Below are 13,771 nucleotides of genomic sequence, written 5' to 3'. Positions count from 1 at the left end.
TGTTAAACCTTTCAAACGCGGTAGATCCTGTTTAGATCCACGCGTTTGCCTTTCCAGTTCCTTGTTTTACGGAAGTTACAAGCTAGCGCATTCTTGGGATCACTCGCTGGTCGGACAAGTTCAGGAAATAAACAAGTGTGAATATTAACATGACGAGGTTTTCTCGGTTTAATGGTCTCCATATCTCTACATTCCCCTTGTTGAAATAATCGAACCACTCTGTGATGGTTGACTACCTCGTCCGGAGTAGGTTATATTTAAAAATTATGATTTATTAACATATAAAAACTCGTAGAAAACCAATACAGTAAACCAATCAGTAGAAGAATCACATCACCGTAAAAAAAATTGAAATCACCAGAAGAGTCATATCATATCGTGGCACCAAACACCGTTGAGAAAAAAAAATATAAAAACACGTAGAGAAAAAAAATAAAATTGTAGGTCATAGCCTCTTATAAACTCAAAAAGTACGAGCACAATAACTAAGTCTTGAGGCATGGATAAAAATAATTACATAAGTGTGACACTGAACTAGTTTTGATTGAGTGATGACAGCACAATAAAAAAAAACAAAAAAAACACATGTCAGCACAGTGTGAGGAAACGCCGGGAACCACACGCGGTGGTATTCACTGTTTGCTGAGTTCAAAGTACACTCGGCATAACATACACGATGCTGGGCGGAGCCTTGAGGTATGTTACCATGGCAACACTGTAAACTGCATGCCGCCATAGGCTGGACGTGTTGTGCAGCTGACGATAAAAAAAACACAAAAGAAAGAGACGTATCTCTAATCCAATATGGGTAGTACCCATGGGCACAAACTTTGGCACTGTAATGGACATGCGTGTGTACTAATTGCGTGTGCCTTACAGTAGTTGAAGTAGCTGAGCACCGGAACACTTTGAGCCGATGAAAAATAACAATAAATATCATGTGTCGTCAGTAAACACGGGCAGTCTGGAAGTCAAGTTTGTGATGGCGCTTTGGGTCAACAAAGGTCCTGGGTAAAGCTCTCCACATCTGGGTCGCGGCGTGGGAAATGGAAAAATCAGCCATGGGGTCCAGACGGGAACGGGTCCTTGTTGGTGCTGGAACTCCACAAGATCGTTGTTGGTCTCTGCGATGAGCCTAGGTCTGTCGCTCGATGGTACAAGCCGGTGTTCGTCATGGGTCCGGTAACATCCGTGGCGATGAGAATGAAACAAGCGCAAAAAAGGGAAAAATTAGGAAAAAGCAAAAGGTAGTGGAGCAGAGTTACAATAAGTGATGACGGGTTATAAAATCGATTGAAAAAGAACTTTCAGTTAAAACTGGTGAATTATTTTGGGGGGGAGGGGAGGTAATATCTAATTTGAATGACGGCGAAGGGGCGTTATTACTGATATGACGTAGAGTTTTGAAGGGGGCCTGTTTATGATTAACAGGTTTACCTGAAGAAAAGTTCGCCGGGGCAACGGGGGGGGGGAGTAGGTGGAATAATTCCATGTTGTAAGGGAAGTTCGCCGGGGGGGAATGGGGGGGAATTTGAATAGTCGGCTTAGCCGGGAATGAAATGGGAAACGAAAGGAGAATTCAGCGATAATAGAACGAACTAAGTGATTACGAGACATTTCCTTCTGTAATATGTGTAAATGTCGTTTATAAAAGCAATGGCAAGAATTTTACGTGTCTTGTGGACAAAGGTTTAAGCGCCTTCGATTCGCTGCTAATAAAAAAAATTGAAAAAAGAAGTGAAAAAGAGTAAGTAATATGTTTGTGTAATAGTTCATTGAAAAATAGAGTAAGTTTGTAATTTCATGGGATGTGAGCTATACCATGTTGTATGCTATCAATATTTGAACTATAAAATTAAAGGAGGGAGTGGGAACATTTGCCTATATTTATTATATGCTTTATTAACATATTTAGTGCATTGCAGCTTTCAAAGAAGCAGTTCGCGTTACACCTAAGCGTAAATAAAAAAAATTGCTATGGCCAAAAAGCCAAAAGTTCAGCAAGTTCTACGCAGTTCATTTGTTCTTTAAATCATTGATCTTGTTCTATCTTAGTTCATTCTTTCTTTATTTCTGTGTACTTTTTTTCTTCATTTGAGCGTATATGTACCAGCAAATGGGGAAAAAAAATATTTGCTAGTTAGAATCATAAACACACTAAGTACTTATTAGTCAAATCAGCTAATTCTGACTATGATCATGCGTTTAACCGCAAATTATAAAATAACATTAAAATATCTGTAAAAAATTAATTATTAGGCAAGAGATGTATTATAAATGTTCCGACGATTGAGATAGCATTCTGTAATCCTGATCTTGTTAAAAATAAAAATGACCATGTTGTATTAAAAATAAAAATGAGTTCGTTCTAACGCAGAAATGCACTGCGAGCACTGGAAGTGGAAAGAGGGGGGAGGGGAGTCGATGAGCGTGAGAAAATGCTGGATCATGGGATGCTGGCATGTGCAATGTACGCAACGAGAAGCGAGGAGGCTAAAGCGAGTGACAACGGAATGGCGTGTTAATGAATGTTAGTGGGGTTATCATGGCACTAGTCGTAGCGGGCTTTAAGTCTAGAAATAGTAATAGTATCAGTCTTTTGTTTATTCCTGCCGGCGATGTAAGTTACTTCGTAGGAATTCTCATTAACTTTGCGAAGAATAGTTCCTTTATACTTATAAGAGGACGCAAAAGCTTTTGACACGCCTGGAGTTGGGGTGGCATCTAGAATCCATACATGTTGTCCTGGTGAGTACTGCATTTTCCTAGAAGTGCGGTCTACGTACTTTTTCTGCTGTTCGTAACGCTTGTTCAGGTTGTCATGTGCTGTCTTACGTATGGAAGTCAGGAGTTCAAGTCTCTGTGCGTTCGTCTGGGAAACATTGTCGGGGTTTGAAGGAAGGACTGCGTCAGCTAAGATCCTTGGGTTGTAGCCAAACAAAGTAAAATACGGGCTCTGGAGGGATCCAGAATGGATTGTAACGTTGTGGCTGAACGCTGCGCTAGCTAAATAGTCACACCATGAAGCTTTCTTTTCTTACACAAAGACTCTCATAACCTTCTATAAGTAACTAAATGAACTCTCAACTAATCCATTCGTGAAATGGGCACAAGTATCTACATATTTTAGTTGTACGCCCGTAATATTGGCTAACTCTCGTAAGAGTAAACTTGAATTGGGTGTTGAACGATCTAAATAAATCGTTTCCGGGATGCCATGGACTAAAAAGACTTTCTCAACTAGGGCTGTTGCTATGTTTTGTGCATCGTGATTAGCCAAAGGAGCTGTTATTACGTACCTTGTACAACTATCAACTACCGATAGGAAATATTTGTATTTGTGCGTTTTTGAAGAGACTAAAGGACCACATACGTCAATATGAATTCGTTGGAAAGGAATTTGGGCTGGTTGAAATGTTTGCAGCGTATGCGGTTTAGAGCCTTGTGGTTTCTTTGAGATCTGACAAGGGATGCAATGTCGAACCTTATCGTACACAAATTTCTTCATATTGGGGAGAAAGTAGCGCATAAGCATTAAATTATATGTCTTTTGTGCACCTTGATGACTTCCATTCATTTTGTGTGCATGAATAAGATCGAAAACTTGATTTCTTAATGCATGAGGAATACAAAGTCTATCCCTATTACCAGTTTTGATTTTATTAGTCCTGTATAAGACTCCATTTTTGAGTACATAAGAATACGAAAGCTTTTCTAGTTTAGGGACACTAGCTTTATCTTTGTTTTCTAATATGTCAATAATGTCTCTGAAATTGGGGTCTTTACGTTGTTCTGAACTAATATCAAAATCTGCTGCTTGTGCATGAAATACTTGATGAAAGAATAGGTCATCATCATCATCATCATCTTTCTTGTCAAGATTAGTCTTTTCTATAGGGTTGTCTTTGGGAATTACAGGTGACTGAGTGTTTACTGTATCATTGGGAAGGACTACTGGATGCAGGGCCATAGGGGAAGCAGATGGGGTAAAAAGTACAGGCTTATGGGTGTTAGGTGTCGTAGTGGTGATGTTCAAATTGATATAAGTTTCTGTTCGTGGACTTAACTGAACTGTGTTTGAAAGGGTAGCTTTTCCCTCATACACATTTACATTCTCAATTTGGGTAAATATGTCATGGGACAGCTGGTGAGTCTTGTACTTTGATCTTAAAATACTATAATTTGGAGTACGTCCTAAATGATAAATAGTTATTGTATTGTCTTTTAACGACATTTCGCACCTCTGCGTTCGTAAAAAGTCATTTCCTAAAAGGGGAGGGACGTTAGTTGAATCTACTATTCTAAATGGGTGCGAATATTTACGCTTTCCAATTATGATAGGAAGAACTACAATTTCAGACACACTCAGTTTCGATCCGGACACACCTTGGATTGTGGATTGTACCTTGTATGTTTTTCTTTCAGTAGGGAGAAGATGGGAAGGATAAATTGAGATTTGGGAACCCACGTCAATAAGTAAATCTACTTGTTTGCCTTGTATGCTACTATTAATAAAATATAGGCCATTTCTCTCAATTATAGGAACTTTATCTAATCTGGTATTATCTTCGATTTCGTTCCTGCAAGTCGAAGACGATTTTAGTTTAAACTACTCTCTCGTTGTGGCTTGTAAAAGCAGTTGTCGCTCTCGTGATTATAACGACCACAGAACTTACAGGCTGAGGTATTTGCATCGTCGCGATTAGCCTGATCTCGACGTTGAAAACTCTTGTTACTATTACCTCTGAACTGGCCTCCTGAGTTCGATCGAAAGTTACCTCTGTGATTAGCTCTATGATTATTATTATTTCTGTAGGAAGAGTTAGTATTCCCCTTGTTGAAACCTCTGTTATGTGCGTTTTGATCAGCCGTTTTCGCAAATTCCAGTACATTTGAGCAAAGATTGAAAAGAGAACTCGCGTTCATCTCTTCGGTTGAGTGCAGAGCTAAGGTCGAGATTTGTGACGAAAGTTTGTTTATTTCGTCACCAGAGGCGGCATTTGGAGCGTGTTTCTCTGTGGCTACGGCTGGTGGCGCCGCGCAGCGGACACTATCAGAACTCGGTACATGATACATTCCTTGATACACTGTGTGGGAATTATTTATGGGTGCGGTATTGGACTGTAGACTTTGGACTTGATGTGTCGATGGTGGGAGAAAAGGAGATGGACACTGGTTGTATGACACAAACTGCTGAGTCGGGTTGAGTGCACTACTGGGGAGGGGGGAATATACCTGTGCATGCGAACAGCTGTGAAGTGGTGTCGGGATGAATGTCTGGGGCAAGCTCGCCTGAGCGATTGCCTGATCAATTTCCAATTTCTCTTCCAACATACGGGAATTAATTAATGACTGCTGGCGTTCGAAATTCTGTAGGTGGGCAATTAATTCTTCTGTTCTGGCAAAATGCTTGTTGGTTAAACAGCCAATGTATTTGGCTCACAGTCCCGTGATGATATAAGAGAGAGTTTGTTCTTCAGTGGCGTTCGGGAAGTATTGCTGGACTAATGCCTTTTTAGCAATAACGTAGGTGTGAATGGGTTCGGTTACCACTTGTTTTCTTTGGAGTATTATCTGTACAGGATCTGCTGACAGGTATGATCCCTTGAATAGCGTACTTAGCTCGTCTTTGATATGGGTGTATGTCAAGTCTACAAAATTGGGTCGTTTCTGTATGTCATGAAAATAAGTTAAAGCGGTGTCCGTCAAAAATAAAGGTAACATCTCTTTACGCTTAGCTTCCGACCATCCTGCGGCGTGTGCTACATTTTGAAACTTGAGGAAAAATGAGTCAATGTGCTTAGGGTCATTTCCGCTAAATGGTGCCGGGTATAATGCAGTGGGGATTGGGGTGGCCATGTTAGTGGTGGAAATTTGTACAGCTACGTTACCAGAATTATTAACAGTGTTAGAGGAAGTTGAAACGGGAGCTGGGGTACTTGCTAAGGGCTGGGGTTGGTTTTTGTTGGGTGTTTGTAGTCCAAGAATAAATTGAGGGTAATTTCTATTAGCAGACCTTAACCGTGTTAGTGGAGGGGAGGGAATTGGGGATAAAGGTCGTGAATTTATTGGATTTGCCGTGATTGCAGTTGCTAACTCTATGATTTGGTCGAGGGAGGAATCTAGGTGTTCGTGCAACGCTATCTGTGACGTATTCATAAACGAAGGTTCGTCGTGCTGACCAAAGAACAAATGAAAGTATGGGTATACAGTTATTAATGTCATTAATATATCGCTGGTCAAAGAAGTATAAGCAAGTGTTCTCATTCCTGTGTGAATGATGCTTGAATACATGTTATGCAGAAGAACTAGATTTTTGTTGAAAAAGGGGGGGGCTCGGCATAAAAGAAAAAGAGGGGTTGTTTTCCATAGGGTAATACACAGAATTGTCACTGGGTCTGACGCATCTTAAGTGTGCTGTGGGAGTATGAGTTGGAATTACTAAAAATTTACTTTAAAAATGCTCCCAAAGTGGGAGGGAGGGGTGGGAGGGAATAATTTAATGTAAAGCAATTCGTACAGGAGGGTACTTAATTGCAAAAAAGGGCTTGAAGCACCTCCACCATGTTGTAAGCCCGTTTTACCTGGACTCTGAGGTCACAGGGAAGTTTCATTTAAACATTTAGGTAGAGCTTAATAATGTCTGATGGCTGAACCTGCTCCGTTAGGAGGGTAGAGATATGGAAAGTTGGTGTAAAAGGTTATTCACGCTTGTTCATACCTGGTAGATATGTGTGATGTCTTGTCCTAATGCTTCTCGCAGACCGAATCGTGACAGTTCCAAGGTTCTATCCAGCGATCCTCAGTTCACCAAGCCAAGCGATCCCTTGCGCCTTGTAGCATGCTAGGCAGCGGTAACTCCGTGTTCCATCGTCGTAGTTAGCAGTGTAACGTGTTGTAAAGTAATCGGACTAGTTATCCATGTAGCGTCGATGAGAGTCAGAATCAAAAGAGACCGAGCTCCGGGTAGGAGCTTGCTTTTATCATTCTAGGCGTCGAAAGGTTGTTAAACCTTTCAAACGCGGTAGATCCTGTTTAGATCCACGCGTTTGCCTTTCCAGTTCCTTGTTTTACGGAAGTTACAAGCTAGCGCATTCTTGGGATCACTCGCTGGTCGGACAAGTTCAGGAAATAAACAAGTGTGAATATTAACATGACGAGGTTTTCTCGGTTTAATGGTCTCCATATCTCTACACTATATTTGTGTGTTTTCGTTAGATTCATGGTATTTCGTGAGTTGATATGAATAAAGTAAGTAAATAAGACAAGTGGGTGGAAGGGACTGGAGAATCGCAACTGATGAACCATTGAAAAGATATCCATCGCCTAGATAGAGAATCTCTATATCCCCTTGTGATAGAGAACCTATTAGAAGAATGAAAATACAGATTAAACGAGCAAATTTGATGTGTATCCTTTCGTCAAAATGCCTAGAAAACAATTTTACATACTTCTTCACTAATAGAAAATAATAAAAAATGTCCTTGGTGGGGATCGAACTTAGACCTCACTGATGAAAGCTCTGTACGCTAACCAACACTCTATCAATAGCACCACGTTTTCTTTTTTCCAGTCAGTCTGTTCCCTTCCTCAACACCTGAAGACGAAAATGCATCTTAATTTCTCTCATAATTGTTTCATTGTCTATTAATAGAAACCACGTATGTCAAAAATACACGCATTCTTTCTGTGAAAAATCCCATGTTTCGCACATCGTGCTTCTCCATTTACTGTTACTTGGACATTCACTTGGAAGTTAAAACTGACCTTTGTGTGTTTGTTTTCACGTGCATGTGTGTGAGAAGAGTGGTGTGCACGTATTTTCGATTGTTTTTTTCTGGGTATTATTATCGTTTAAATAATAATAATAGGCTCAGTCGGTAACGCGTCTGACTACCATGCTAAAGGTCCCGGGTTCGATCCACGGCCGGTTCAAATCCGGGAACTTTTCTAACGATGGAAGCGGCCCCGGCGCCCACCCAGCGTCGAATAACATGGGTACCTGGGGGAAACCCTGGGGGGTAAAGGCGGTCAGGGGCGTGATGCTGATCACATCACCCCCACTCACGACCGGATCAAGAAAGTGTGGGGCGTTACCCCCACACCCCCTATACGCCTTCATGGCGTGGTGCTATGCACAGGGGAGCACTTTACCTTTACCTTTACCTAATAATAATTGTCAAATATGGAATTTACTGTAATGCAAGGAATGAAAATATAAACCCTGTCCGTCAGGTTCGTTCCCAAACAACATTAAATAATTGAACGTAACGTGGACCGAATATTATTGCATGTCGAGAACACGAGACATTACGATCGACAATCTTCATCTCGTATTTCTCTTTGGCATCACTACTCAATTTACAGAGATGTATGCCCGTGACTGGTATACAAGCCGCGGAATTGCAATGCTGTTTGGGTTGTCTAGTCACAAGGCGCTTGGTGGTCAGACATGGATGGCTTGCTTCACTGCTTCTTTGATAGGGTCGTTACAACCCAGCTGTGTCCAAGACTGTACTTGCTTATTATCATACTGTAAAGAGCTGTTCAACGAAGAAAGATATGAATGGTTATTTAGTGAACATGTACAATGGATTTTTTCAACAGTATGATTGCTATTAGTAAATTCAGTATTATCTAGGACACAATGCCGCAATGCATATGTATTCTTGCCCTGTGAAGTGGAAGCTTTACCAAATTTTTTTCAACTTTTATTGTGAGTAGATTTGCCCTTGCACAATTTGGTTACATTTTCCTTTGCAGAATTCACTTCAGCATCAGATGTATCATAGCCAGAAGAACCTGTTTGAAATGTTTCGCATTTATTGTGTTCACTAAAAACAACATGCTTTATTTTAGAATTTAATCTTTTATCAGTTTGGCATGCTATGTGCCTATGTTCATTAGTAAGTGCATCAACATTACTTAATTCTTTATCTTGTTGTAGAACGTCTCTAACCATACTAGTACAAATAACATCGCTTTGCTCTAAGTTAATGCCTTTCTCATTTAAATCTTTAAGCATAGTATCAAATTCTTGTAACTTTACCTGCGTATTATTCATATTTTTTTGTAGTGTACTTATAGAAGTTTCATGTTGGCACAACTGGTGTGATAGGTGTTGTTTAAACTCATCATCATGATGGTCTAGTTTTGATTCAAGATCACTGACTTTCGCATTTAATAAAGTTACTTCAACATTTATACGTTCATTCAGTAACCTATTAGCTGATTGACAAGAGCCAGAAACCTGCTGCAACTTATTTTCTACATGTTGGAGCCCTTCGTTCAGTTGTTCAGTACTTTGCTGGAACCTAACCAATTTTGTGCCTCAAATTTCACAGTTTGTTTGTAAACTTTCGCGCAGCGTTTCAGTGTTCTGATCAAGTCTATCTTGTAACCTATTCTCCAAAGCTTCAGTGTTCTGATCAAGTCTATCTTGTAACCTATTCTCCAAAGCTTCAGTGTTCTGATCAAGTCTATCTTGTAACCTATTCTCCAAAGCTTCAGTGTTCTGATCAAGTCTATCTTGTAACCTATTCTCCAAAGCTTCAGTGTTCTGAAGTAACCTATTTTCCAGAGCTTCATTGTTCTGAAATAGTATATTCTCCAGCGTTTCGGTATTCTGGAGCAACTTGTCTTGCAACCTATTCTCATGTTGGGCCAAACGCAAGTGAAAAACAGATAAAATTTGGTCAATATTGGGATTTACCGTATCCAAGTATGATTTTAAAGTGAATGGATTGAATTCTGGATTGCATGTCTTACAGTAATAGTCTTCTTTCATAGAACTGAATATTACCCAGTGAATAACAGTAAAACCTCTACAATTTACATGTTCCCATTTCTTGCATGACGTGCATTCAATCATGTGAGTGTCAGAAAATCTGTCCTTACAACAGAGTAAATCCTCCATTTGCTTACCAGAATTGTCCTCTTCGTTGCTTACTTCAGCAACATCACTGAGATCCGGTTGAAGACACACGCTACTTCGAAGGACGTATTGCACTTCTCTTTTCTTCATTATAGCATTATCAGTTTAGTTCTTATCAACTCACAATTTTCGAATCCTGGCTCTAGGTCGCCAATTTATTGCAACTGTCCCCAGTGTGGAGCAGTTTGTTGCAATATTTTAAATAAAAATAACTTTTCAAATGTTACTTAACACACTAGTATATTAACCAATTTCTACAGTCACTATAGTGACTAAATACAAACAAAATAACATCAACATTGAATAGAGTAGCACAACAGAATTTTTCTTCATTCTTTTCAGATTATGAACAAAACCAAATAACGAAATATAATTGCAAAAAATGTCTTTGAATTAAAGAACTGTTGCAAATACACACCTTTTTTATTATATAGGTAATTATTGATTGCAGAAAAGCTCTCATTATTTACTCTGCCAATTTGGCAATACACACCTTTTATATAGTTAATGAGTAATGTTATTATTACCAGCCAGAACATAAACAATATGTAGTTTTAAAGGTTGATAAGTGAATGAAAAAGCAAACACACATATATTTTACCCCAGTTTATTACCAATATTTACAAATTCAAAAACACACACACACACACAAATGTTTATTTGTGCCACCAGATCATCAGCGTGTTATTTTAGCAAGTTTTATTTGTTCAAGTTTGTTCAGTCACCAACATAAGGAATTGTGTCGCTGTCATGGCCACTATCTGCTACAACCACTGAATTAAAATGTTTCACTATTTTTTCCACAAAAAAGTTTTCGCAAAATACAAATATTTCTTTGGAAAATCTTTTCCCGTCGATGTTTTGCATAGACAAATGCTAAGGTTTTGTACATCCGCATAGATGGGAAAGCACAAACTTCTCCTTATTGCATGCATGGACAGAGGAAATATCCGTGAATCAGAAACACTGTTCTCTAAGTTCGAGATTGCAAGATTCCACACATTTTCCAAAATACGGTTTTAGATACGGCGACACTGTTTCACACATAAGTTCCGCATGCTCGATGCACATGAATATGTTCATAAAATTTTGCCACGAACTTTCTGCGATGAACACTATCTCCAAGAAAACTGTAAGATGGTTTTTTTCTTATAATGATTTAGTGTGTTTATTAACAATTCATGTTGCTCACTTAAGGGGTAGGAAAGACGAGGCTGCTCTCCTGGAATAGCGATGTAATTGTTGATTACTGGAAATAAATCTTGGAGAGCGAGCCACTCCTGCAACTCCAGCTCAACACCGGCCGCTCCGCTGTGTAGCCTAACAACAGGTTGGAAATCCAGATGAGAGAACAGTCCGATTGAGATAACTTTTGTTTTCGAAGGATTCAAATAGTAGACATGATCCAATAATAACACCGGGCGTATAAGACTGGTTACTGGATTTTGTTCCTCAGGCAGTTGCTGATCGCTTTCTCTCTGAAGAACCCCTTTAAAATTAGTGTAGGATTGAAATCATTATTTGTTTCAGCGGCATCGAAATAGAGGATTCCATGACTACGAACTACAAGATACTGCATGTCGCAACGTGCAGGTATAGAATTGAAAAAATGCGTGAGCGTGTTTCTGAGACGTATGCGCGCGTAGAAAACCAAACATATGCTGGAAAAAGTGGTGGTGGGCGGCGCGTTACAAAGTTCAATTGTCAGAGAAAAATTAGCAGAAAATGATGAACGTCATATTGAGGAAATATGTTATCTACGAGAATAATTTTAGAAATTGAAATAATAATGGACTTAAATGTTGGAAAGTTGCAACAGATGCACAAATATTGGATAACAAATATTATTTAATTTCAAAAAGTGTTCCGATTTTTTCTAAACAATTAAAGTATCAACCGGATTGTCGATTTAAGGTTGGGTTTATAGATATAGGGCATAGTGGATTATATCGTCGATGTTCTAGTACGGGGTAGTTCTCGTATTTCTATCGCCATAATCCTCCACAACATTTGAAGCATACTGTTTCATCCTCTTTCAGTATATAATATAATCCTGCCTCGGACAAACCTTCTACAAATGGAAATTCTCTTAATTGCCAGTTGCTGAAATAGGATAATCTAGCATTGAAATACACAAAACAAGATAAATATTATAAGTAACTTGGTGTAAACTGTGGCGCTACAAAATTATTAAAATACTCTCAGAAGCACAATATATGTAAATTGTATTAAATTTTCAAACTGTATTTACTGTCCATATTTTCTAGTATACTTACCGAATATAATAATTTTTATTTACGAGTCAGCAAATACGTTGCTATAATATTGACGTTCTTTACCGGCACTGGGAATAAAGTTTGAAATTAACGCATGGTTTTACCAGAGACTCTATGGAATAAATACAGAAAGCAATAATGTCAACAGTATACATACCCATAGCTTTATATCTGATGAGTGTTGTAAGTGTAGAAATTAGAGTTATTTTCCAAAAATCGCAAATGGTTATGCACATATGGAGGTTTGCCGTACCTATCAAAAAATTCCCCCCAACCGTTACTGTCTATGTAAATACCCAGTGCTTCCCGGGGCTATGTCTGGGATCTGTATTTACAATCAACGCTACTGGTACTTTCACATGTGCAGGTAATTCATTAGCTGCGAAATCCCCAACATTATGATTGTCAAAAGCTCTATTTGGTATTAACACGTGAAGTAAATTTACAGTCGACAGCATTGCTGGACACTAAAGTGAGAATCATAGAACTTAAGACCTTCTGTAAACAAAAGCACATGAACCCTAACAGTGTTGCAAACGTATGAGAAAAAAAATCCAAATAGCCTACAAGGTGTAAAAACATTCCATTTGTCAACAGATGCGGAATAAGCAGTGTATCACTGATGACCTGTTGAAAGTTATTGAATGTATGTAAAAAAAATAATTAAAAATGTACATCTTGCCTGGTGGCCGACTTTCAGACTCATCACCGAAGTTCACTGGCTCGAATCCCGGCATGGGTGTTATTTGTGAGTGTTCCTTCATGAATTTCATCTGACGATCACTCATTCTCATCATCGGGATTAGCCAAACGTGGAAGAAAGGCAACGCTAAATTAGAAAAAATCAAATCCAAAATTTACACCTTATCCTCCAGGAGTAAGACGGTTCCGTACCAAAGGATTAATTTTCTCTCATCTACTAAAAAACCTTGCTAGAAGAACGTGACACACTGAGATAAATTACGTTTTGAAAGCGGGGTTTCTTCATTAAATTTATTTGATGTTTGAAAGTGTTATGATTTATTATTATAGATAATGAAAGTAAGCTGATACATATGATTTGATTGACTAAATTAATAATTATTAATTAGATAAAATAATGAAAATAACTCATTTGGTTTGATTGATTTGCTTTATTTTACTTCCCCTCTTGTGCCACTTATAGCTAATTTCCGAAGATGGGGATGAATGATGATGATATGATAAGATCGATGAATGGACATTCACAAATATTCATGCCCAGACCACGATTCGAACCCGGGATCCCTGACGTCGTAGCCCGATGTTCTAACCACTCCGTCACGGCGGCGGCTAACTAATTTGGAATTCAAATATCACCTATCCTTCATCGTCTCGTAACTAATGACAAATGTGCGTGTCACAACGTGGTCGATCTACAACTCAATGTCACACATTCCAGTATCCTCCAGAGTGTACTTCAACATCTCTAAAGTTAAATCATCCAAAAACACAATCGTATGTCCTTTTCATCCCGTTCAAAAATGCTGGATTATGCAGCAAAGACACCAAGGGAAACTAAAACGGCAACTTAGAGAAGCAT

This window comes from Lepisma saccharinum, unplaced genomic scaffold (genome assembly GCF_977018435.1).
Source record: "Lepisma saccharinum unplaced genomic scaffold, izLepSacc3.1 HAP1_SCAFFOLD_293, whole genome shotgun sequence".
Lineage (NCBI taxonomy): Eukaryota > Metazoa > Arthropoda > Insecta > Zygentoma > Lepismatidae > Lepisma > Lepisma saccharinum.
The sequence above is the reverse complement of the archived record's forward strand: the minus strand, read 5'-3'. Positions refer to the sequence as shown.